At 44.6% G+C, this 27,437-nt stretch overlaps 1 protein-coding gene across 7 annotated transcripts in view; it reads left to right on the top strand.

Moving 5' to 3' along the window:
* NLGN1 (neuroligin 1) overlaps window positions 1–27,437 on the top strand; it is a 1,307,981-nt gene that overhangs the window by 437,724 nt on the left and 842,820 nt on the right. For 2 of the 7 annotated variants that reach the window (XM_077290510.1, XM_077290513.1), the window contains exon 2: window positions 8,205–8,273. The exons of 2 other annotated variants lie outside the window; for them this stretch is intronic. The gene's annotated coding sequence lies outside the window, so the exon portion shown is untranslated. Of the gene's footprint in view, window positions 1–8,204; window positions 8,274–12,015; window positions 12,457–27,437 lie in introns of those variants that run through there. 3 more of the 7 variants (XM_077290509.1, XM_077290508.1, XM_077290512.1) reach the window with 2 other exon arrangements.

Below are 27,437 nucleotides of genomic sequence, written 5' to 3'. Positions count from 1 at the left end.
AAAAGTAGAGCTTTTTGGGCAAAGGCATCAACATAGAGTTTACAAGAGAAAAAAAGAGGCATTCAAAGAAAAGAACACGGTCCCTACAGTCAAACATGGCAGAAGTTCCCTGATGTTTTGGAGTTGCTTTGCTGCCTCTGGCACTGGACTACTTGACCGTGTGCATGGCATTATGAAGTCTGAAGACTACCAACAAATTTTGCAGCATAATGTAGGGCCCAGTGTGAGAAAGCTGGGTCTCCCTCAGAGGTCATGGGTCTTCCAGCAGGACAATGACCCAAAACACACTTCAAAAAAACACTAGAAAATGGTTTGAGAGAAAGCACGGGAGACTTCTAAGGTGGCCAGCAATGAGTCCAGACCTGAATCCCATAGAACACCTGTGGAGAGATCTAAAAATGGCAGTTTGGAGAAGGCATCCTTCAAATATCAGGGACTTGGAGCAGTTTGGCAAAGAAGAATGGTCTAAAATTGCAGCAGAGCATTGTAAGAAACTCATTGATGGTTACCGGAAGCGGTTGGTCGCTGTTATTTTGGCTAAAGGTTATGCAACCAAGTATTAGGTTGAGGGTGCCAATACTTTTGTTTGGCCCATTTTTGGAGTTTTGTGTGAAATGATCAATGTTTTGCTTTTTGCTTCATTCTCTTTTGTGTTTTTTCATTTAAGACAAATTAAATGAAGATAATAATACCAAAGAATTTGTGTTTGCAATCATTTTCAGGAAGAAACTGAGTATTATCTGACAGAATTGCAGGGGTGTCAATACTTTTGGCCATGACTGTAGTTGTAATATGGATCAATGCAAAACAAATTCATAATATGACACTGATAGAGGTTCATTCTGTAAGACTCGCCTTGTGAAGTGGTCCCGCTATGCCCCAGGTCTGGATGGGTGCACAAACCCTGGGCATAGTTTCACCTGGCAGGATGGCACGAGATGAGCAAGGATGTAGCGCCCACATGAGTTTGGGGAGCAGCAGGACAAATGAAATGAAGTATGAAGTAATGGAAGCAGGTTATGTGCACAGGAGCAGGAGTAAATGAAACCAGAGTCTTTAATAGCCATCTGAATACACAGGTGTGAGTCCTAGTGGTCCAGGGAGATGATGTGAGATGTTGGACAACCTGCAATGCCTGACGTGGAACACACCAGGAGGCAGCGGACTGAGGTGAAGGGAGCAAAGCCCGGACAGGTGTGTAACACATTCCGGCATACAACTGTAAGAAGTATCACATTGGACAGAGAGTATGTACTATTGGGTTCCGTAGGTATGGAGCAATACTCTGCTGGATGCTAGTCTTACCTATATTATTTCTAACATTCAGTAGCCAAGTGAGCACCATATAGCTGTACATTGAATAACTCTATAGAATGGCTATGCTGTGTGAATGACTCCATACTGTTTATATAGATATTAGCTGAATGCTCCCTCGGCAACATACAATCTATGGTGACTTTCCCATACACATGTATGATCAAGCTGAACATATGTGCTTGAATTCTGCATGGGAAAATAAGAGTAAGAAACTGCGGGAAACTTTTGTCAGCGGCATATTTTTCAGGACAAAAGGATGACATATTGAAATTAAATATACTGAGTTCTTCGCACCCGCCTGACATCATATGTTGGGGAGGGGTCGAGAGACCCCAGCGTGCTCAAAAGTACTATACATAGTGTTACTGAAAGATTCTGTTTAATTCCCATTAGACCATCAGAAAGGCTCTGTTCTGTCAGGATTGTAAATCTAGGCTTAGATTGTTACACCAGAGTACAAAGCTTATATAACAGATTTTAATTTTATTAGAAAACTCAATATATTTTCCCCAGGACAAAAAAAGTGTGCATACTTCAATAACATGCACTATAATACGTGGCATAGAAGTACAGTATATTAAGAATTAAAGATTGTGGTTTATGAATTCAACTTGTGTAAACTTAATGAGAAATTTCATGCGGCTGTTTTGCCGTCTCGCCATTATCTATATATAATTAAAATGGCATAAACTATTGCCATGGAAATGTAGTGTGCCAGTTTCCTCTGAAATTTCAGCAGCAACTAATTATAAATATACCTCTGAACAGTAGGAGATCTTGCTTTAAGAATTAACTCTTGTACTGTAGGAGTTAGTCATCAGTTGGTTTATGTGTATTATTCACACAAGCAATAATTAAACACATTCAATAATTAGACAAAAATATTAGGAAATGCCATAAATAGCAATACCTTACAATGTTGCTTTCTGAATTGCTCCTTTATTACAAAAAAAACTAAGCTCCAGTATAATAATATAGATGTAGGACTATCAGGAATGTAAGTTGCCGGAAACCCGACAGCAGAGTACAGGCCACTGGTATACAGTATTTTATGCTTAAAGGGGTTGCCCACTACTCAGAATACCCCTTCTCAATCACTATATAGCTCCATGTAAAATAATAACAGCTATTCTTACCTTCTGTGCCAGTGTCATTCCAGTCATATTGGCATCTTCAGGTGTGGGGGGGCCCTGGGCTACTGGCCCTGGGCCTGACTGTTGTATTGGCCCGGTGGGCAGAGGGGGCCTGCATCGGGCCCCGTCTCATCTGCTCACCGGGCCCCTACCGGCGCGGCGGAAGTTAAATGCTATTGATGTGCGAGCGCGCGCCCACACGTCAATAGTTAGCAGCCACCAGCCTCCGATTGGCTGGCGGCTGCTAACTATTGACGTGTGGGCGCGCGCCCGCACATCAATAGCGTGCACATCGCCGACGTCTGATGTCATTGTCAGTTGCCGGCGAGTGCGCGCTTGAGCTGTGAGGAGCTTCGCCGAAGGAGCGCGGGCAGGTGAGAACTTTTTTTTTTTATTGCGAATGGCAATCCGGGGGGCCCGGGCCAGTATGCTGGACACTGGGGGCGGAGATGCTGGACACACTGGGGACAATATGCTAGACACACTAGGGGCAATATGCTGGACACAGGGGGCAGAGATGCTGGACACACTGGGGACAATATGCTAGACACACTGAGGTCAATATGCTGGGCACACTGGGGGCAATATGCTGGAGACACTGGGGCAGATTGCTGGACACACTGGGGTCAATATGCTGGACACACTGGGGGCAATATGCTGGACACACTGGGGGCAGGATGCTGGACACACTGGGAGCAATATGCTGGACACACTGGGGGCAATATGCTGGACACACTGGGGGCAATATGCTGGACACACTGGGGGCAAGATGCTGGACACACTGGGGGCAAGATGCTGGACACACTGGGGGCAATATGCTGGACTTACTGGGGGCAATATGCTGGACACACTGGGGGCAATATGCTGGACACACTGGGGCAATATGCTGGAGACACTGGGGAAATATGCTGGACACACTGGGGGCAATATGCTGGACACACTGGGGCAGAATGCTGGACACACTGGGGGCAATATTCTGGAGACACTGGGGCAATATTTTGGAGACACTGGGGCAATATGCTGGACACACTGGGGCAGAATGCTGGACACACTGGGGGCAATATGCTGGAGACACTGGGGCAGATTGCTGGACACACTGGGGGCAATATGCTGGACACACTGGGGGCAATATGCTGGACACATTGGGGGCAGGATGCTGGACACACTGAGGGCAGGATGCTGGACTCACTGGGGGCAGGATGCTGGACACATTGGGGGCAGAGATGCTGGACACACTGGGGGCAGGACTGGAGACATGGGCAGAATGTAGATACGGGGCGTGATTGGAGACACGGGGCAGAATGAAAGACATGGGGGCAGGATTGGATCATTGGGCAGGATAGATACAATGGAGACAGATGGGGCAGGATGGGGAGATCATATGGGGCAGAATGGATACTCATGAGGGCAGGATGGGAGAACATATGGCTGGAGCCAGGAATGAGATAAACGGGGCCAGGATGGGGGATACTATTGTTACCATAGGGGCTAATTAAGGGATATTATTACTGCAGTGATGTATTTATTTTATTTTTTGAGGACACTGTTTTAAATGGGGGGGCGGTCCTCTTACTGTGTAGAATGACACTATGTCACCTCTTTTTCTTAATATGTGGTGTAATGTAGACGTTGGGAAAAATTAAGTAATGTGTTCTACAAGCGGAGCTCGAGATAACTGTGTTATTTCCTGCAGAGACGTGTCCTGGCTGGATGAAGTGATGGCAGTCTGTGCTGGATGAAAGATGAAGGACTTCACCTAGAGACATCACTGGTGAGTTAGTGTGTTACCTATACACTAACACTATACACTGTATACTATATACTGAACTGAAGGGTAAATTGACTAGATCAATGGATGTTTGACAGGTTATAGTTTCACACAGCAACTATTTTTCTGGAATAATCTGGTTCAGGTATATGATGACCCCGTCGCATGACCCCATCACATGACCCTGTCACATGACCGGGGGCCCACAATGTCTGAACAGCCCGGGGCCCTGGCTACCCTTAATCCACCCCTGCGCACATGACATTCTTATGTCACATGAGCTCTGCAGCCAATCAGCGACCGTTTCTTTCTCACCTTGTCCACTACTCAGACAACCCCTTCTCAATCACTATATATCTCCATGTAAAATAATAACAGCTATTATCACCCTCTGTGCCCATGTTATTCCAGTGATGATGTCTGCGTCTTCTCTCCCAGGGCTCACATGACATTCTTATGTGACATGAGCTCTGCAGACAATTAGCGGCCATTTCTTTCTCATCTTGTCCACTACTCAGACTACCTCTCCTCAATCACTGTACACTCACCGGCCACTTTATTAGGTACACCTGTCCAACTTCTTGTTAACACTTAATTTCTAATCAGCCAATCACATGGCGGCAACTCAGTGCATTTAGGCATGTAGACATGGTCAAGACAATCTCCTGCAGTTCAAACCGAGCATCAGTATGGGGAAGAAAGGTGATTTGAGTGCCTTTGAACGTGGCATGGTTGTTGGTGCCAGAAGGGCTGGTCTGAGTATTTCAGAAACTGCTGATCTACTGGGATTTTCACGCACAACCATCTCTAGGGTTTACAGAGAATGGTCCGAAAAAGAAAAAAAATCCAGTGAGCGGCAGTTCTGTGGGCGGAAATGCCTTGTTGATGCCAGAGGTCAGAGGAGAATGGGCAGACTGGTTCGAGCTGATAGAAAGGCAACAGTGACTCAAATCGCCACCCGTTACAACCAAGGTAGGCCTAAGAGCATCTCTGAACACACAGTGCGTCGAACTTTGAGGCAGATGGGCTACAGCAGCAGAAGACCACACCGGGTACCACTCCTTTCAGCTAAGAACAGGAAACTGAGGCTACAATTTGTACAAGCTCATCGAAATTGGACAGTAGAAGATTGGAAAAACATTGCTTGGTCTGATGAGTCTCGATTTCTGCTGCGACATTCGGATGGTAGGGTCAGAATTTGGCGTAAACAACATGAAAGCATGGATCCATCCTGCCTTGTATGGAGCATCTTTGGGATGTGCAGCCGACAAATCTGCGGCAACTGTGTGATGCCATCATGTCAATATGGACCAAAATCTCTGAGGAATGCTTCCAGCACCTTGTTGAATCTATGCCACGAAGAATTGAGGCAGTTCTGAAGGCAAAAGGGGGTCCAACCCGTTACTAGCATGGTGTACCTAATAAAGTGGCCGGTGAGTGTATATCTGCATGTAAAATAATAACAGCTATTCTTACCTTCTGTGCCGGCGTCATTGCAGTGATGTTGTTATCTTCTCTTCTGGGGATCACGTGACATTCTTATGTGACATGAGCTCTGCAGACAATCAGCAACCAATTATTTCTCACCTTGTCCACTACTCAGACAACCCCTTCTCAATCACTATATATCTCCATGTAAAATAATAACAGCTATTCTCACCTTCCGTGCTGATGTCATTCCAGTGATATCGGCATCTTCTCTCCTGGGGATCACGTGACATTCTTATGTCACATGAGCTCTGCAGCCAATCAGTGACCGCTTCTTCCTCACCTTGTCCACTACTCAGACTACCCCTTCTCAATCACTATATATCAACATGTAAAATAATAACAGCTATTATCACCTTCTGTGCCGGTGTAATTCCAGTGATATCGGCATCTTCTCTCCTAGGGCTTGTGCAACATTGTTTTGTCACATCAGCCCTGCAGCCAATCAGCAGCTATTTGTTTCTCACCTCCTTTGGATGCAACTGATGTCTGGAGGAAGTCAATGAGCAGCAGCAGGTCTTACTTCTTTCTGGTGTCCTTTTCATCCAAATGACATGAGAGGGAGGTGGAAGATGATTGACAGCAAGGATCGTGTTACATAAGGATGTCACATGAGCTCAAGAAGAGCAGGCGCCAATATCACTAAAAATGGCGCCGACAACGGAGATCAATATAGCTGTTATTATTTTACATGGGAAATGGAGTGATTAAGAAAGATTTGTCTGAGTAGTAGACTACTACTTTAAGCCTAAAAAACACCAGTGACCTGTACCCTGCTGTCTGGTTTTTGGCAACTTACATTCTGGATAGTCTAGCATCTATATAATTATAATTGAGGTTTTTTGTTTTTATAAATGAGCTATTCAGAAACCATCATCATAAGGTATTGATATTTATGGTATTTCCTAATATTTGGTCTAATATTGAATGTATGTATAAATATCATAATACAGACTGTCATCAGTACTCAGTCTGTACTCAGCTGACACCAGGGGTTTACAGACATCTGTTTCATTATTAGGATATATTCTCATGCTATAAATGTGTTACAGAATTTTCTGCTACTGCCCCAGCCCATACTTCTGAATTGGTCTGCTTCTCAAATATGTGTATGGATTTATACATTTATGAAACAATTCCTTTCATTTTTCCATAAAAACATTCAGCATAAAAATCTGGTGCCGTTCCCAAGAGTTGTAAATGTATGAAATTTTTCATACAGATTTTTAGGGTGGAAAATTCTCTGTAGAGCTTTGTGTATGAGATCTTACAAACTATAGAGAATTTCCCCGGTGTACGCTGGTCAGCATTGCTGATATAAAAATTCACATCATGTTCACATATTTTAGATGTTACTGCAGATTTCATCCTTTGCAATGCAAATATGTAGCTGACCATAAGATTTTCACAATGATTTTTGCGGTAGCATTTTAATCCCTCCCCATATGGGAGTATACCCTCAGTGTCTGTGTACATGGGACCTATGTACTGCAGAGTTTCCGTTGTGGATCTTTTTGCATTAATGCTACAAACTTGCTGAACATTTTAGGGTATGCGTCCACGGGCCGGATTACATCCGGATTAGCTGCGGATTGAACACTGCGTACAACAACAACAACAAATTTACTTTGTACATATGATTTGTCGCAATACAATATATTTTATTATGATTGGTTGCTGGTTGGACTTTGTGCATACTCCATTTTTTTGTTCATAGCCTATCTGGGAGTAGTCCTTTTCAGTTACCTCTATTTGGTGATCACTAGGAGAGTGATACTTTCTCAATCTCAGCAACTGCATTACTTTGTGCTTGGTGACTTTTATATTGAATCTATGTATATGAATGGAGATCCTTACCCACTTGACAGCTCTCATGAGTATAAATTTCAAAAGCGAAAAAAAAACAAAAAACTTGTGGGTTCTTTAACATGTGCAATTTTTTATTTGATCTCCATTACAGCAGCATTGTGTCAGTTGGAATGGCAGTATCAAGCTTGTTGGCGCATGACTGGATGACGTTCATAGCCGTAACATATGGCATGCATGCTGTCATTCCTATTAAAAAATAAAATATGTACAATAAATGCATTACACATAGGGATGAGCGGATCCATGCAAGTTTGGTTTCTGGTACCAGACCAAACTTTTGTCACTTCAGCTACAAAATCTCTCTCGCTGTCTCTCTCTCGTTCGAGTTGTCTCATTTCTCATTATAAATTGTTAGAATAACACAAGTATTACATGTATTATTTAACAATTATATGTACACATTTTTGTATATTTATGACGTCGCTTATTTGGGAGTAGCTTTATGCTTTTAAATTAGAACATCTCATCACGCATGCTATATGTTATGGCTAAGACTGACGTCTGGTCAAAATAAGTCAACATGCTTGCTGTATCCATTCTACATGACACAAAGTTGTTTTAATGGAAACCAAAAAAAGAATTTGCATATTTTACAGAAACCACAATCTGTTCTTTTTTTTATTTTTTAGTCTGAATTGTGATCATGTGGTGCAGAAGAGGATCGGAACGACACTAATACCAGGAGAAGATGGTGATTGGTAAGTATGTGCACATGCTCTGCATAAATCATAACTATTGAAAATGGGCTGATAAAAATGTTGGGTGGGAAAGCTTATTTAATACATCCGTTATGTAGCGATTAGTAAATCGAAATTTCAGTTTAATGCAAATTCAAAAATTTAGAAGTTCTATTTCCATTTGCAAAAAAACAGAGTCCTCTTTATCTCTCCCGTAGAGTGTAAGCTCCAATGGTCAGCAGGGTCCTCTCTCCTGTAGAGTGTAAGCTCTTATGGTCAGCAGGGTCCTCTCTCTCTCTCCCGTAGAGTGTAAGCTCCTATGGTCAGCAGGGTCCTCTCTCTCTCCTGTAGAGTATAAGCTCCTATGGTCAGCAGGGTCCTCTCTCTCAAGTAGAGTGTAAGCTCTTATGGTCAGCAGGGTCCTCTCTCTCTCTCCCGTAGAGTGTAAGCTCCTATGGTCAGCAGGGTCCTCTCTCTCTCTCCTGTAGAGTGTAAGCTCCTATGGTCAGCAGGGTCCTCTCTCTCTCCTGTAGAGTGTAAGCTCCTATGGTCAGCAGGATCCTCTCTCTCTCCTGTAGAGCGTAAGCTCCTATGGTCAGCAGGGTCCTCTCTCTCCTGTAGAGTGTAAGCTCTTATGGTCAGCAGGGTCCTCTCTCTCTCTCCCATAGAGTGTAAGCTCCTATGGTCAGCAGGGTCCTCTCTCTCTCTCCTGTAGAGTGTAAGCTCCTATGGTCAGCAGGGTCCTCTCTCTCTCCTGTAGAGTGTAAGCTCCTATGGTCAGCAGGATCCTCTCTCTCTCCTGTAGAGCGTAAGCTCCTATGGTCAGCAGGGTCCTCTCTCTCCTGTAGAGTGTAAGCTCTTATGGTCAGCAGGGTCCTCTCTCTCTCTCCTGTAGAGTGTAAGCTCCTATGGTCAGCAGGGTCCTCTCTCTCTCCTGTAGAGTGTAAGCTCCTATGGTCAGCAGGGTCCTCTCTCTCAAGTAGAGTGTAAGCTCTTATGGTCAGCAGGGTCCTCTCTCTCTCTCCCGTAGAGTGTAAGCTCCTATGGTCAGCAGGGTCCTCTCTCTCCTGTAGAGTGTAAGCTCCTATGGTAAGCAGGGTCCTCTCTCTCTCCTGTAGAGTGTAAGCTCCTATGGTCAGCAGGGTCCTCTCTCTCTCTCTCTCCTGTAAAATGTAAGCTTCTATGGTCAGCAGGGTCCTCTCTCTCCCATAGAGTGTAAGCTCCTATGGTCAGCAGAGTCCTCTCTCTCTCTCTCCTGTAGAGTGTAAGCTCCTATGGTCAGCAGGGTCCTCTCTCTCTCTCCTGTAGAGTGTAAGCCCCTATGGTCAGCAGGGTCCTCTCTCTCCTGTAGAGTGTAAGCTCTTATGGTCAGCAGGGTCCTCTCTCTCTCTCCTGTAGAGTGTAAGCTCTTATGGTCAGCAGGGTCCTCTCTCTCTCTTTCCTGTAGAGTGTAAGCCCCTATCGTCAGCAGAGTACTCTCTCTCCTGCAGAGTGTAAGCTCTTATGGTCAGCAGGGTCCTCTCTCTCCCGTAGAGTGTAAGCTCCTATGGTCAGCAGGGTCCTCTCTCTCTCTCCTGTAGAGTGTAAGCTCCTATCGTCAGCAGAGTACTCTCTCCTGTAGAGTGTAAGCTCTTATGGTCAGCAGGGTCCTCTCTCTCTTTCCTGTAGAGTGTAAGCTCCTATCGTCAGCAGAGTACTCTCTCTCCCGTAGTGTGTAAGCTCCTATGGTCAACAGGGTCCTCTCTCTCTCTTTCCTGTAGAGTGTAAGCCCCTATCGTCAGCAGAGTACTCTCTCTCCTGCAGAGTGTAAGCTCTTATGGTCAGCAGGGTCCTCTCTCTCACTCTCTCCCGTAGAGTGTAAGCTCTTATGGTCAGCAGGGTCCTCTCTCTCCTGTAGAGTGTAAGCTCCTATGGTCAGCAGGGTCCTCTCTCCTTAAGAGTGTAAGCTCCTATAGTCAGCAGGGTCCTCTCTCTCTCCTGTAGAGTGTAAGCTCTTATCGTCAGCAGGGTCCTCTCTCTGTCTCATAGAGTGTAAGCTCCTATGGACAGCAGTGTCCTCTCTCTCTCTCCTGTAGAGTGTAAGCTCCTATGGTCAGCAGGGTCCTCTCTCTCTCCTGTAGAGTGTAAGCTCCTATGGTCAGCAGTGTCCTCTCTCTCTCTCTCCTGTAGAGTGTAAGCTCCTATGGTCAGCAGGATCCCCTCTCTCCCATAGAGTGTAAGCTCCTATGGCCAGCAGGGTTCTCTCTCTCTGTCCTGTAGAGTGTAAGCTCCTATGGTCAGCAGGGTCCTCTTGCTCCTGTAGAGTGTAAGCTCTTATGGTCAGCAGGGTCCTCTCTCTCCTGTAGAGTGTAAGCTCCTATGGTCAACAGGGTCCTCTCTCTTCTCTAAAGTGTAACCTCTTATGGCCAGCTGTGTCCTCTCTGTCCCATAGATTATAAGCTTATGGATAGCAAGGTTTTCTATCTTCTGTAGCGAGGTTCCCCTTGCTTCCTCTCTCTCTTTCTGTATATATATCTCCTGTAGAGTGTAAGCTCTCATTGTCAGCAAGGTTTACTCTTGTTCTCTCACTTCTGTAGTGTGTAAGCACTTGAAATCAGGGGGATCCTCTTTCTGTTTCTCGTGTAGAGAGTAAGCTCTTATGGTCAGAAGGGTCCGCTCTCCCTCTCTCTCCCTTTGTCTGTCCGTCTCTCTTTTTCCCTCTAGCTCTCTCCCTCTGTCTCTCTCTCCCTGTCTTTCCCTCTTTCTCCCTCTCTCTGCCTCTTTCTCCCTCTCGCTCTCTCTCCATCTCTCTATCAGTCCCTCTTTCTCCCTCTCTCCCGCTCATTCTCTCTCCCTCTCTTTCTTCCTCTTCCTCTCCCTGCTCTCTCTCCTTCTCTCTCCCTCTCTTTCTTCCTCTTCCTCTCTCCCTTTCTCCTTCTCTCTCCCTTTCCCTTTCTCTCTTTTCCTCTCTCCCCTCTCTCTCTCCAGCTCCTTCTCTTTCTTCCTCTTCCTTTCTTTCCTGCTTTCTCCCTCCTCTCTTTCCTTTTCTCTCTGGCTCTTTCTCTCTTTTGCTCTCTCCATCTTTCTGTATCCCTCTCCAGCTCCTTCTCTTTCTTCCTCTTCCTCTCTCTCCCTTCTCTCTCCCTCTTTCTCCCTCTCTATCCCTCTCTCTATCCCCCTCTCTCTAATAGAGTGTAAGCTCTTATGGTCAGCAGGGGTTTCCCTCTTTCCTCTTCTGTGTATTTTCCAAGCAATTACAAGCTTTCCAACTTGTAATTAACTTTATGGGGGAAAATTTTAGTAATTGGGTGAAGTTGAATGACAAAAGATCCTCTAATATCTCTAATCCCAGGTAATTGATGTTTATGCAGTTCCTACATATATTAGTGTAGCTGCACCAGACTTATCTATACATTAAATTTCTAAGGAAAGCTAAATGTATGTGATCTTCCTTGCACTATTTATTTTAATTCCAAACCAAACTTCCTATTTGCTGGGAAGAACCAGTGATTACATACAATGCAGACTATGTAATTTATCTTTTTCCTCTTTCTACTCATTAAGCTTTGGGCTCCAGAGCATTGAGATAACTACTACCCTTTCCACCAAACATCTAATTTTCAGCAGTCTTCTGTATCGATGACCATTTACTGTACTTGCCTAGATGGGAAAAAAAAATCCCATCTCTCCATGTGTTGCGTTTTTGCAGTGGTGCTGTAGCAGCATCAGCTGTGCTTCCGCTCATCACCACTGGGGGCGCATGTGCATTAGTTTTAGAGCAGGCAGCGCATTAAAGTTCCAACCTGTGTAAGAGGAAAACAGGGCTCTCTCCTGCTAGAAAGCAGCGAGACCGCGATCCGTGAGATAACGGAGAAAATCCCTGCTCCACTGAGCACTGCTGCGAGATCCGTGACCCGGGAGCCAGCACTCATAGCCCAGGCCAATATTCCGTCGAGAAAATCCTCGATCGCCTGGATTATGACACTGACTGCAAAGGATAAGCCTCCATTCACACATCCACACTGCACAGGGCGATGTATGTGCGCTGTGGCTGAAGCTATAAGGGAGTAGTGGCATCCAGATGATGAGATTCTTATTGCCTTCGGAAGCATAAAGGGGCAGTGTGAGGGATGCTGCTGGAGACAGAGAGGGGCTTCTTCCTGAGCACCGAGGGATGAAGCAAGAACAGCCAGATTGCAGAGATTCAATGCTGCAAGAAGACCTGGTAAATACTTTGCTGCTCCTCACACTTGGGGCTGAGATGGTGGGGACTGTTAGGGGCTATGGACATTGTGCAGGCTTCCTAAAGGGGAGGAAGCTGGGAGGGGGTGAGGGGGGCAGAGCTAGCCCCCCTTAACTTTCAAGAGTCTTTGGGGGGAGAATTGGTACATGTCCTAGAGCTGCTGGGGAGTCTAGTCCTGGCTCAGTGTCCATAGTCTTGTTAGTAACAGCACTTATTTATAGAACACTATGCAGAGCTTTCTATCTATATCTATCATCAATCTGTCCATCCATCCATCCATCCATCCATCCATCCATCCATCCACCTATCTATCGTCGATATCTATCTATCTATCTCTATGTCTGTCTATCTATCTATCTATCTATCTATCTATCTATCTATCTATTATCAATCTGTCCATCGATCCATCCATCCATCTATCTAACATGATATTTATCTATCTATCTGTCTTTCTATCTACCTATCATCGATATCTATCTACCTGTCTGTCTATCTATCTATCTATCTATCTATCTATCTATCTATCTATCATCTATCTGTTCATCCAATCTGTTCATCCATCCATCCATCCATCATCCATCCATCTATCTATCTACCTACAGAATCTATCTATCTATGAATATCTATCCATCTATCTATCTATCTATCTATCTATCTATCTATCTATCATCGAGCTATATAACTATCTAACCTGATTTGTGTCTAAGCTTCCCTCATCCATTTATAAATTCATACATTGGTGATTAGAGGCGATTTCCAATTATTTTTGAGTCCTTTTATTGCATGTCTATTATTTTCAAGCAGGGCACATTATTAACCTTCTCAATGCCATGACATTCAGAGGGCTTGTAAGTTGAGCAGTGAAAGGGTTAGTGTTTTGGGCACTGTTATGCTCCATTTGAGGTCTATTTTACTATGACATTATCACCATTTCAGTTTAAGGCTTGAAAAAAAAAAAAATATATATATATGTGTGTGTGTACTCTATAAGCCCAGCAGGCAGAGAGAGGTAGATAGATGGCTGTTTGGCCCAGTTGTGTTGCTGAGGGTTGCTCGGTATTTTTAGGGTCCTTTGATTAGGATGAATGCCCCCTCCTAACTCTACCATTGAAATAATTCTACATCAGTTAGATATATTTTAATATCCATTCAATCCGTTTTTTAGCATTTCTGTATATATTTGTCAGGCTATACTGGGCTTTCTTATGTAGTGGAGGGAGGGATCCAGAGGATTACACTGACTCTTGAAATAACAATAAAAAGAGGTTAATCAGCTTTTATTTTATGGAGATGTTTTATATATAAAATAGACCATTTTAACAGCTTAACTCCCTGCCATGCTAAGGTCTGATGGAGAAATGTGCCGTATTGTTTATTGCACTGATTGGATTTTATAGAAAGAACATGAGACAAATTGTACCCAGTGAATGGAATGTGTTGATATTAAAACTAATTAGGAATCTTTTCTCCTGATTTTATGCTTCATGTAAAAGCAATGCATGAAAGGCTCTATTTTTAGTGTAAATCCCCAGCCACAGATGCATAGAAAAGCTGCACAGTTCTTTGTTTGGATGATATTTAGTCCTATATAATAAAACGCTTGTGCGTAATGACCACAGACTATAACGTCAATCAACCCTTCTATGCTAATTACACACTTTCATGTCACTATTTATATTCCCTTTAAGTTGATGCTTTGGAAAGCTGCCCATTAAGAATACGTCTGTTGCAGATATTAACCATGTGTTACCATTGACAATTGTGTCCAAATATCGGCCGTCTGTATACACTTTCTGTCCAGTTTTCTTATCCAAACCGATTTCTGAGGACTGTTATTAAATATAAAGTGGCCGGCCATTGTTACAGAAAGTCAGGCCATATAAATTAAACTGGGACATGACGTCTACGCTAGACAGTGTGCTGTAAATACAATTGTTGGAAGCTGTGTTGAAGAAGGTGAACTTTTCATTAATTTTTAAAAAGGTGGATGCCATTGTAATAGGTCCTTAAAATTCATAGGCACCATCTCTCCCTGTCTGAGGAGGATGACTTAAACATAACATATTTCTTACGGTTGAACTCCAGCAACCTCCTGTCTTCTAGATTACGTTCTTAAGTTGCATTTTTAATGCTCTTTACATGGTCATTATCTGGAGAGATCTGAAACTATGGCTTTGCCTTGGTAAAATGTTAAGATCAATATACTGTAGGGGCAAAAAAAAAGGAAAGGAAAACATATATACATAAATATGAAAATCCATTATGGGCAAACTACAGCAGATGTACCGTAAATCTTCTTCTTTATCTACTAATGTGCGTTTAGTGATGGATCCAACATAATAAGATCTCACATCCTATGCTATGACTTCTATGTGATTATAGATCCGGTGTTGGTGATTACACTTTGATGCACACGTAGTACATGCGATGAAATAATAAATACCATCCATCAAGCCTGGCAGAATGCACTGTCATGTTCATAAAACAATAGTGAGGAACCCTTTCAAGCAGTTTATATGGTGGTTTATCTTTCATGGAGCATTTCTGATTGCCTTCCCTGTAATTCTAGTCAGTAGTATGTTGTATTTATGGACTCGAGTAATGATTCTTTATTCCTGGGCCCAAGGAATTATGTAGGATGGAGAGTGTCCTCTATAAGCTTAACCCTTCAGGGATGTTCCTACTGACTCTCGGTGACTAAGTGTTTGTGTCTTACGGCATGCCCATTTTCCTGTGCTTAAACATCTGACACTTATACAAAGCCTACGAATACTCTTCTTTAGAAGCTGGTTGGGCCTGTTCCCAAGTTAGCAATCCAAGGAGTAGGCCGACTTGTATAAAATAGAGACAGAAGGAAAAATCATGAGAACCAGTGATGCCACGCAAATGCAAACTATATTCTCTTCTCAAGATCTTACTTACGTTTTATATGGGTTTTATCAACACATCTTGCATGCTTTGCCTCCATGCACATTGCATCAGGTATTTTTCACCAGGTACTAGAATGTCCCAGTTGATGATCAACATGATATGATCAGATATAGGTACTTTCTTGAAGAAATTGCTGATGGTACTGGTGATTTAATGAGTGTCCTGGCCTTGCTGGATGTATCTTATCTCTTTTTCTAGGCACTCATAAACTGAAGTAGTGTTAGTGAGGATTCATCTGCTAGTTTAGACAGTGAATAGGTTTAATAGAGGATTAAGCATGTTTACAGAAATCTAATAAGGCCTTATTTTATGAATAAGCTTCCCGTTTGATGGTTAAAAAAAAAGAAAAAAGAAACCTCACCAGAGCATGTGTGAACTTAGCCTTATTTTTTTATACTTTTGTATTTTTATATCCAAATAATCGGAAAAAAAATCTATGAAAAAATCCGTGTATATATACACTGCTCAAAAAAAATAAAGGGAACACTAAAATACCACATCCTTGATATCACTGAATGAAATATTTCAGTGGCAAATCTTTATTCACTACATAGTGGAATGTGTTGAGAACAATAAAACATAAAAATTATCAATGTAAATCAAAATGAATATCCCATGGAGGTCTGGATTTGGAATGATACTCAAAATCAAAGTGGAAAATCAAATTACAGGCTGATCCAACGTCAGTGGAAATGCCTCCAGTTCTGTTGTGTGTGTGTTGCCTCCATGTGCCTGTATGACCTCCCTACAATACCTGGGCATGCTCCTGATGAAGTGGCGAATGGTCTCCTGAGGGTTCTCCTCCCAGACCTGGACTAAAGCATCCGCCAACTCCTAGACAGTTTGTGGTGCAACATGATGTTGGTGGATGGTGCGAGACATGATGTCCCAGATGTGTTCAATCAGATCCAGGTCTGGGGAAAGGGCGGGCCAGTCCATAGTTTCAAAGCCTTCATCTTGCAGAAACTGCTGACACACTCCAGCCACATGAGGTCTGGCATTGTCCGTCATTAGGAGGAACCCAGGGCCAACCGCACCAGCATATGGTCTCACAAGGAATCTGAGGGTCTCATCTCTGTACCTAATGGCAGTCAGGCTACCTCTAGCGAACACATGGAGGGCTGTGTGGCCCTCCAAAGGAATGCCACCCCACACCATTACTGACCCACTGCCAAACCGGTCATGCTGAAGGAAGTTGCAGGCAGCAGATCACTCTCCATGGCATCTCCAGACTCTGTCACGTCTGTCACATGTGCTCAGTATGAACCTGCTTTCATCTGCGAAGAGCACAGGGTGCCAGTGGCGAATTTGCCAATCCTGGTGTTCTGTGGCAAATGCCAAGCGTCCTGCACAGTGTTGGGCTGTGAGCACAACCCCCATCTGTGGACGTCGGGAACTCAGACCATCCTCATGGAATCAGTTTCTAACCGTTTGTGCAGACAAATGCATATTTGTGGCCTGCTGGAGGTCATTTTGCAGGGCTCTGGCAGTGTTCCTCCTGTTCCTCCTTACACATAGGCTGAGGTAGCAATCCTGCTGCTGGGTTGTTGCCCTCCTACGGCCCCCTCCACGTCTCCTGGTGTACTGGCCTGTCTCCTGGTAGCACCTCCAGCCTCTGGACACTACGCTGACAGACACAGCAAACCTTCTTGCTAAAGCTCGCATTGATGTGCCATCCTGGATGAGATGCACTACCTGAGCCACTTGTGTGAGTTGTAGAGTCTGTCTCATGCTACCACGAGTGTGAAAGCACAGCTAACATTCAAAAGTGGCCAAAATATCAGCCAGAAAGCATTAGTATTGAGATATGGGCTGTGGTCCACACCTGCAGAACCACTCCTTTATTGAGTGTGTCTTGATAATTGCCAATAATTTCCATCTGTTGTCTATTCCATTTGCACAACAGCATGTGAAATTGTCAAAGTGTTGCTTCCTAAGGCCATGTTCACACGCTGCGGGTTCCTCTGCGGGTTAATCCCGCAGCGGAATTGAAAATCTGCAGGGCAAAACCGCTGTGGTTATCCCTGCAGATTTATTGCGGTTTGTTCCGCGGTTTCCGCTGCGGGATTACTGCTGTACTATTGATGCTGCATATGCAGCAATATGCAGCATCAATAGTAATGTAAAAAATAATAAAAATTGGCTATACTCACCCTCTGACGTCGCGATCTCCCCGGCGCTGCAAGCGGCTGTGCCGACAAGGACCTTCGTGACGTCACGGTCATGTGACCGCGGCGTCATCACGGTCATGTGACCGCGACGTCACCACAGGTCCTGTTCGGCACAGCAACTGAGACCGGACGGCCGCGGGCAGCGCTGAGAGGTGAGTATAGCTTCATTTTTTATTTTAATTCTTTTTTTTACACTATTTTATGGTTCCCAGGGCCTGGAGGAGAGTCTCCTCTCCTCCACCCCGGGTACCACCCGCACATTATCCGCTTACTTCCCGCAACGTGGGCACAGCCCCATGCGGGAAGTAAGCGGTTCAATACATTTCTATGGGTGCAGAATCGCAGCGATTCTGCACAAAGAAGTGACATGCTGCGGGTTGTAAACCGCTGCGTTTCTGCGCGGTTTTTCCCGCAGCATGTGCACTGCGGTTTGCGGTTTCCATAGGGTTTACATGTTAATGTAAACGCTATGGAAACTGCTGCGGACCCGCAGCATCAAAATCGCGGCGGTTCCGCGGTAAAAACCGCAGCGTGTGAACATGGCCTAAGTGGACTGTTTGATTTCACAGTAGTTTGATTTACTTGGAGTTATATTCTGTTGTTTAAGTGTTCCCTTTATTTTTTTGAGCAGTGTATATAGCATTTTATTTTCATTTCAGTGATGGAGTGGTGCTACTACTCTAAGTTCTCACCCTATTGTTATATTCACCATCCACCATCTTCAGCTCTTTCTGGTGCCGCTCCTTTTCCACACTGCCATCTTGTGACCACAATTTCAGACTAATCGGAAGTCAGAGGTAATATTCACAAGCTCCCAATGTAAGTCTATAAGATCCTCATTCTGGCTCTCACAGTGTTACACTGAGTAGTGACTTCTGGATCGACCTGCAAACACTGGAGCGATCTGCTGGTCACAAACTGCTGGAGAATGACCAGAGTGGCACCAATAAAAGATGACGATGGCAGCTGTTAAATATTAGACTAGGTGTAGGGAACTTAGATGAGTGGAGTACCACTTCAGCGCTGTAATTAAAATAAAAAAGCTGAAGTGGGGGTTTAAGGGATTTTCTGGTTCTTTAAAATTATTGGCCTTCTTGATGATCAGTTATTTTGGTAATCAGTTATTAGGTGATTGCTCATGGTTGTGGACTGACTCCTGGCACCCAGCCAATTATCTGTGTGGAGGGTACTTGTCACCCAGGCGAATATTTGGTTAATGTTGTTGCTTACAAAGCATAAAGGTACCTTCACACTAAGCGATGCTGCAGCGTTATCGACAACGATGCCGATCGCTGCAGCGTCGCTGTGTGGTCGCTGGAGAGCTGTCATACAGACAGCTCTCCAGCGACCAACGATGCCGAGGTCCCCGGGTAACCAGGGTAAACATCGGGTTACTAAGCGCAGGGCCGCGCTTAGTAACCCGATGTTTACCCTGGTTACCAGCGTAAATGTAAAAAACCAAACACTACATACTTACATTCGCGTCCCCCGGCGTCCGCTTCCCTGCACTGTGTAAGCGCCAGCAGTAGCAGGGCACAGCGGTGACGTCACCGCTGTGCTTTGCTTTCTGGTCGGCACTGACACATTCGGTGCAGGAAGCTCTGAGCAGCAGCGCGGACGCCGGGGGACGTGACAGACATCAGAGGGTGAGTATGTAGTAGTTTTTTTTTTACTTTTACAATGGTAACCAGGGTAAATATCGGGTTACTAAGCGCGGCCCTGCGCTTCGTAACCCGATATTTACCCTGGTTACCATTGTAAAACATCGCTGGCATCGTTGCTTTTGCTGTCAAACACAACGATACACGCCGATCTGACGACCAAATAAAGTTCTGAACTTTCAGCAATGACCAGCGATATCACAGCAGGATCCAGATCGCTGCTGCGTGTCAAACACAACGATATCACTATCCAGGACGCTGCAACGTCACGGATCGCTGTCGTTATCGCTGCAAAGTCGTTTAGTGTGAAGGTACCTTAAGCCTGAACTGTAGTAGAGCGTGCAGTTGCTATATAAACTACAGGGATGTGATGCATGTAGCATTGTTAATACTGAAGATTTATTGCTCACGAGGGCACCATTGCCTCTGTAAGAATCTAATCTGTGGAGACGCCGAGAGTCTGACCCCAGAATTTATTACTAACAGACATCTTAAAGATGAGCCACTGGTTAAGGAATTAGAAAACCTCTTTAAGGGCAGAGCTATTGAGATTGAATGGGCCTTCTGAATGTACACAAAATGTTGCATGGAGCAGGATTATTGCATGCAGGGACCATGTTTCCTTCTATGCAACTACTCAAACTGAGGAAATGAGACAGTCAAGCTTGCAACATGAGCAATTCTTCTCATGCTTCTTATATAGAGCCAACAAATTCCACAGAGCTAAACTCATACAGTAGGGCAAATTTTACAAGAATCAAATAAATGCATCATTAGTATCAGAGGAACCAATGCAAACATTACACAAACTCGATACAAATATTTTCCTTTGTCAGATGTTAAATGTTGTCATTGGTTTGCAGCCAATATTGCTGACCCATGAGCTTCAGCCGACAGTTATTCCTCCAACCCTTCCTATACACATGCATGCTCAGTTTGTCCATGGATTCTCATCAGGTAGAGGAGAATAAGCTTATACCAAACATTTCTAATGGTTCTGTGATATTCAACATGCCTGACTCTTTTCCAACACATCTGCTGTCAAAGAGAGTCGGCTATCACAATCAAAATGTAGTGGTCAGATTGTTCAGTCATGGGTTTGGACGAGGTTCATCTAATGTGCATAAATATTTTTAGCCTCCATATGTGAATACCTTTGCTGAGGTACTTTGCATAGAACATTTGCAAAAGTGGTTACAAATCCCCAAATATTATTATGAATATAATCTTTGAATTTTAGTCATAAGAACTCAAATTTCTGTGCTAGCATATCAGCACTTTATAACACAGTCTCCATCTTGTGTAGTCTCCATCTCATTTGGGAGATAGCTAGGTGCACCATAGTGCTACAACTAGTACTGTTATAACATTACATCTAGCCTAACATATGATGTCTCTGAGCATGTTGTAAATAACATAAATCTTGAAAGAACCAAGAACCATGTAAGGCTACTTTCACAGAGGCGTTTTTTGTCCTCCGTCGCAATGCGTCGTTTTGGTCAAAAAACGCATCCTGCAAAAGTGCTTGCAGGATGTGTTTTTTCTCCATAGACTAACATTGGCGACGCATTGCGACGCAGTGACACACGTCACAACCGTCGTGCGACGGATGCGTCGTGCTTTGGCGGACCGTCGGCACAAAAAAACGCTACATGTAACGTTTTTTTGTGCGACGTGTCCGCTTTTTCCGACCGCGCAAGCGCGGCCGGAACTCCGCCCCCACCTCCCCGCACCTCACAATGGGGCGGCGGATGCCCTGGAAAAATGCATCCGCTGCCCCCGTTGTGCGGCGTATACAACGCTAGCGTCGGTAACCTCGGCCCAACGCACTGCGATGGGCCGAGCCCGACGCTAGTGTGAAAGTAGCCTAATATGTATGATTGTAGCAAAGCAGCATGAAGTTATCTAACATCATCTCTAAGTACCAAATTGTCATTATGTTCATTCAAATGTATTAGGGAAAAACAGGAAGAACAAAGTTTTCAAAACATCTCCATTTATTAATTACCGAGTATGAATGTTTTCATGTTGAAACAGCTCCTGGGACACTTTCACATTCTGTCAAGATGACCTCTTCGTGGTGTTGTTCATGTGATTTCCAGAGCAATTTCTGGCTATCACTGAATTAACAGAGAAATAGGACTTATCAATAAAGAGGATAAATCTCCATTCCAGCCTCCATTGCTATCCTGTTCTAGACCATGACAGCCTTTGAAAGCTGTAGCATGAGCTCAGTGAAACATTTGAAGCTGGACATCTATCTTATGCCCCAATGTCATGCAAATGCCTTCTGATGATTTGTGCAGTCATTGCTTAATCCCGTAGGCTTGCTATGTGATGTCTTATTTCATTTGCTGTACAGATTACATCACTAATCATGTATAATTGCCCCAACTAAAAACAACCTTTATTATTAAAACCAAGGCAAACTAAAAGTGAAAAAGACACAAAAAAGTGTTCAAAAAAACACAAATACCCACACCCTAATGGGGAGCACTAGATGCCCTAGCCAGGATACCTATACTGAACCCTTCCTGGCTGCGGAGGTTGACGCCCTAGGGGGGAAACGTTGTGGCGCCCCCGCTCCACGGCGGCTGACCCTGCACGCCCTGATATGTCCTGCAGCCACTAATGAGAACCCCTACCCACAGGCTAAAGGATCCTCTGACACTATACAAAGAAAATACCTATGCTAGGGAGAAACCTAGGTCCCCAGTGAGTTAAAAGCAGTGTATGAACACATGGCGAATAGTGAGAGATATGATACCGCTCTATTAATGAGCAAAATCTGTTCCAGCCAAAATGGTTTCTAAAAAACCATTGCTGAGTATTCCACCTTGTAGGCCAACACGATAGTCAGACCACCTACGCCCTCACAGACATTGGGAACATTGACTTCTGCTAAATGATTCAATAATATACATTCCCTGCAGGTGGAACCGACTGATATAACTGATATCAAAAAGTGCCCAACATGGAAAGATAATATCAAGTGGAATATGTATAAGACCAGACACTCATCTCTAGTGGTCTTCACGGTAATTCATCAGCCGCCATAACTTCTTAACGCCTCAACGCGTTTCGCCTACTTAGGCTCCTCAGGAGGCCTGATACTCCGATGATATGTGTCATATCAATGATGCATAGCTATCTGCCCAATTCAGTTACCTACTTTTATAATCACCGCCAGTTTGCCTGTCGAAGCTCGGTGCCTCCCCTCCATTTCCTGTGGCATCCAGGGAGGACTCCCACGCATGCCTGTCATGGACCGCAAGGTAGAATAAAATGTCCCTCCCCTTTCTGACCAGTGATCAACTGGCCAACCATGGCGCCTGCTCCTCCTGGAACGCAAACCAGTATAATGGATCTGCCGGAGCGAGGTATTCCATCTTCATTTCCTGTGGCGTCCAGGGGTAGCTCCTGCGCATGCCCGTTCTGGACCGCACACAGGACTGGAAAACGCTCCTGCGCATGTCCATTATGGACCGCAAGCAGGGCGGAAGAAACCTCCCCTTATAAGCCAATACCGTCCTGGTTGGCTATTGTGTCTACTCCTCTTAGGGCGCACAGCAGCGCAGTGAGTGCGTCCCTAGCAACGCCGGTATCTGACAGCTCCCGGTACCAGCGTATCGACAAGAGGAGGAGGGGGCTGCCCACTAGTCCAAAGCACATTTTAATCCCCCTTCAAGGAAAGGGTTCTACATACTCCTCAAGCCCATATCTAAAATAAGAACGGGAGGGGAGGGGGGTCTGCGCGGCGGACACCCGCCCACAGGCCCGCATTCCACAGACTGTCGGCCAATATCAATCCTCTGAAGTATTAGACCCGACAAAACTAAAGGATGTAGCCCCAATGATTGCACAGGTGGGGACCAAGGCAATATACAGGGAGATGTAACCCGCCTTTTAAAAAAAAAAAAAAAATATAATAATATATACATATACGTATTGTCTGGTGTAAAACCACATGTAAAACAAAGGTATTTAAACCAATAGTGCAAATAATGTGGTGCAGTACCATGTTTGCCTACAGAGATGAAATAAGTTGTTAAACCCCTATGTATCTTATCTGGTATAGAACCACATGTATGACAACGTAGGCATTTTAACTGATACAAGGAACAATACTTATTGTATAGTACGTATAGATTCTATATTACCCCACATAGATGAAGTAAGATGTCAGATCTACAGATTTAGTGAACCGACTAATATGTGCAGCAGGCGGTAAGTATAAAAAGCAGACAAAGCCAAAGATACAGAATGAATTGATACAAAATTAAATATATCACGAAGATTCATGTAATTCCCCAAGCATGGGGAATCCATCAAAACATTGACATAACCAAGTTATCTTATATAGACCTGACACGCAAAATCTACAGATCAAGTGGTGGAGAGATGCCAACCATCCATCTACAGGAAACATGTGTACGATATCAGCTCATTGAGACCCTTTGGTTCGAGGGATTCCAACCTAAAGATCCACTCACATTCGCGTTGGAGAATCATTTTGTCATGATCTCCCCCTCTTGGGTTCCTCCTGACCACCTCTATTATCATGAATCTCACTTCCGTTGGATCCCCCCTGTGGTGCGTGTGCATGTGTTTGGCCAGTGGGGTATCTCTCTTGTTGCGGATATCACCCATATGCTCCCCCACTCTTCTCCTGAACTCCCTCTTGGTTTTCCCCACGTAGTCTCTAGGACAGGAGCAGGAGGCCAAATACACCACACCTACTGTCTTGCAGTTGGAGAATTCACGTTGGTAGAAGATTTTACCGGTGGATGAGCTCTGAAAGCTTTTACAGGGTCTCATCCACTTGCAAAGGCTGCAATCGCCACATTTGAAAAAACCGCATACTCCTCTATCCAACCATGTACTCCCTGACTTAGGTCTCTGATATTGACTATGCACTAGCAGATCTCTGATGGATTTGCCCTTTCTAAACGTGATGTTGGGGCGTTCACCTACTATGTCCGAGAGATCGGGGTCAAATCTAAGCACATCCCAGTGTCTAGTAAGGATCTTTATGATATCCTGGTGCTGTGTATCAAAAGCACCGATGATCCTCAGGATGTCATCCGACTCCTCCCTCGTACGTCTTTGTAGTAGGGCTTGTCTATCTGCCTTTCTAGCAGCATCAAAGGCCCTATTCAGGATATATCTAGGGTACCCCTTCTCATCAAATCTATTAAACATGTCTCCAGCCTGACTTTTAAACATGTCATCCCTCGAGCAATTCCTCCTCAATCTTAGGAATTGACCCTTAGGGATCCCTCTCTTGAGGGAGGTTGGATGGTGGCTCTGCCAATGCAGTAAGCTGTTAGTACTTGTTGGTTTCCTATAGATATTTGTGGCAACACCCCCATTACCCTCTTTCACAATTCTCAGGACCAGGAATGCCAATTCCTCACTCTCTATTTCAGAGGTGAATCTCAGACCCACATCATTCACATTCAGATGTATCATGAACTCCTCAAACGAAATGAAGATGGAATACCTCGCTCCGGCAGATCCATTATACTGGTTTGCGTTCCAGGAGGAGCAGGCGCCATGGTTGGCCAGTTGATCACTGGTCAGAAAGGGGAGGGACATTTTATTCTACCTCGCGGTCCATGACAGGCATGCGTGGGAGTCCTCCCTGGACGCCACAGGAAATGGAGGGGAGGCACCGAGCTTCGACAGGCAAACTGGCGGTGATTATAAAAGTAGGTAACTGAATTGGGCAGATAGCTATGCATCATTGATATGACACATATCATCGGAGTATCAGGCCTCCTGAGGAGCCTAAGTAGGCGAAACGCGTTGAGGCGTTAAGAAGTTATGGCGGCTGATGAATTACCGTGAAGACCACTAGAGATGAGTGTCTGGTCTTATACATATTCCACTTGATATTATCTTTCCATGTTGGGCACTTTTTGATATCAGTTATATCAGTCGGTTCCACCTGCAGGGAATGTATATTATTGAATCATTTAGCAGAAGTCAATGTTCCCAATGTCTGTGAGGGCGTAGGTGGTCTGACTATCGTGTTGGCCTACAAGGTGGAATACTCAGCAATGGTTTTTTAGAAACCATTTTGGCTGGAACAGATTTTGCTCATTAATAGAGCGGTATCATATCTCTCACTATTCGCCATGTGTTCATACACTGCTTTTAACTCACTGGGGACCTAGGTTTCTCCCTAGCATAGGTATTTTCTTTGTATAGTGTCAGAGGATCCTTTAGCCTGTGGGTAGGGGTTCTCACTAGTGGCTGCAGGACATATCAGGGCGTGCAGGGTCAGCCGCCGTGGAGCGGGGGCGCCACAACGTTTCCCCCCTAGGGCGTCAACCTCCGCAGCCAGGAAGGGTTCAGTATAGGTATCCTGGCTAGGGCATCTAGTGCTCCCCATTAGGGTGTGGGTATTTGTGTTTTTTTGAACACTTTTTTGTGTCTTTTTCACTTTTAGTTTGCCTTGGTTTTAATAATAAAGGTTGTTTTTAGTTGGGGCAATTATACATGATTAGTAATTTGGTTTCCCCGTACTAATTTATTTTTGACTGGAGTACTGTACAGATTACATCACCATGCACCATTGTTCAAATCTAAGAACGTCATGTGGACAATGCTAAGAAGAGACCTTCATGAAGGAATGTCACACTGTTTTCTTTTCCAACGACTATGGTATGGTGTGTCATAATGTACAGTAGCCAGTCCTGTCTATTTTTCATTCCAGGTACACTAACAGCATAGTGTTACATTGATTTGGTTGTGGAACCAGGCTGTTCTCCAAAATGTCCCAGAAGTAATTTTTCCGCACAACATTATTAACCAGCATGTTACCCATGCTACTGTGAGCAGTTTGCATGGCCCAATTGTTCTACCATGACCTGCAGCTTCTCCAATTCTCCCATCAAGAACATCTGGGTCATTGATTGGCAAATTCAAAAGAAGCTACGAGCAGCGGATCTTGATTATTCACCTGCACAAGTCCATTCAGAGTGGCAGAACATTCCTCAGACAACCATTGATAACCTCATTGATGGCAGACTAGGCAAATAAGTGTCTGTAAAGCACTGTTGAATTAATGGCACTATGTAAGTGAGTATAATAAACCACTGCCACCTCCAACTCCCCTCATCTCTTCCGAGGACTTTGCCACCTACTTCAAAAATAAAATCGACCAAATAAGGCAAACGTTTACTGTTCCACTACCCTAACCACTCCATATACCAGACCTCTACCCTTCCCTAATAACCAACATCACTGAAGGACCTCCTTTCCAAATCACACCTCACCACCTGTGCACTTAACCCCATCCCTTCCCACCTACTCCCCACCCTCACTAACACGCTCATTCTTGCCCTAACCCATCTTTTTAACCTATGACTATCTTCTGGCATCTTCCCTTCTACCTTCAAACATGTCACCATCACACCCATCCTCAAAAAAACAAACCTTGACCCAACTGCTATGCCCAGCTATCGCCCCATATCACTGCTCCTGTTTGCTTCAAAACTCCTTGAGCAGAATGTCCATGCTCAAATTTCCTCCCACCTCTCATCTAACTTTCTCCTTGACAACCTCCAATCTGGTTTCCACCCCCACCACTCCACCAAAACTGTCCTGACCAAAATTACTAATGACTTACAGCCAAAGCCAACAGACAGTTCTCCATCCTCCTCCTTCTTGACCTGTCCTCTTCCTTCGACACAGTCAACCACTGCCTACTGCTACAGATTCTTTCTTCCCTTGGCATCAAAGACCTTGCCCTGTCCTGGATCGACTCATACCTTTCCGACCACACATTTAGCATTTCCCACTCCCACACTTCCTCCTCATACCGCCCTCTCTCTGTTGGTGTCACTCAAGGTTCTGTCCTGGGGCCCCTACTTTTTTCCATCTATACCCTTGGCCTAGGACAACTCATAAAGTCCTATGGCTTCCAGTACCACCTGTATGCAGACGACATTCAGATCTACCTCTCTGGCCCAGATGTCACCTCCCTGCTGTCCAAAATCCCGGAGTGTCTATCAGCCATATCCTCCTTCACCTCTCGCTTCCTAAAACTCAATGTAGATAAAACCAAACTCATCATCTTTCCTCCATCTTGCATATCTCCCCTACCCGATCTATCTATTTTGGTAAATGGCATCACGCTCTCTCTCTCCCACACCTGTAATCCACTGCCTTTGAGTAACTCTCGACTCTCCCC

Source organism: Ranitomeya variabilis, chromosome 2 (assembly GCF_051348905.1).
Source record: "Ranitomeya variabilis isolate aRanVar5 chromosome 2, aRanVar5.hap1, whole genome shotgun sequence".
Classification (NCBI taxonomy): Eukaryota; Metazoa; Chordata; class Amphibia; order Anura; family Dendrobatidae; genus Ranitomeya; species Ranitomeya variabilis.
The sequence above is the reverse complement of the archived record's forward strand: the minus strand, read 5'-3'. Positions and strand labels throughout refer to the sequence as shown.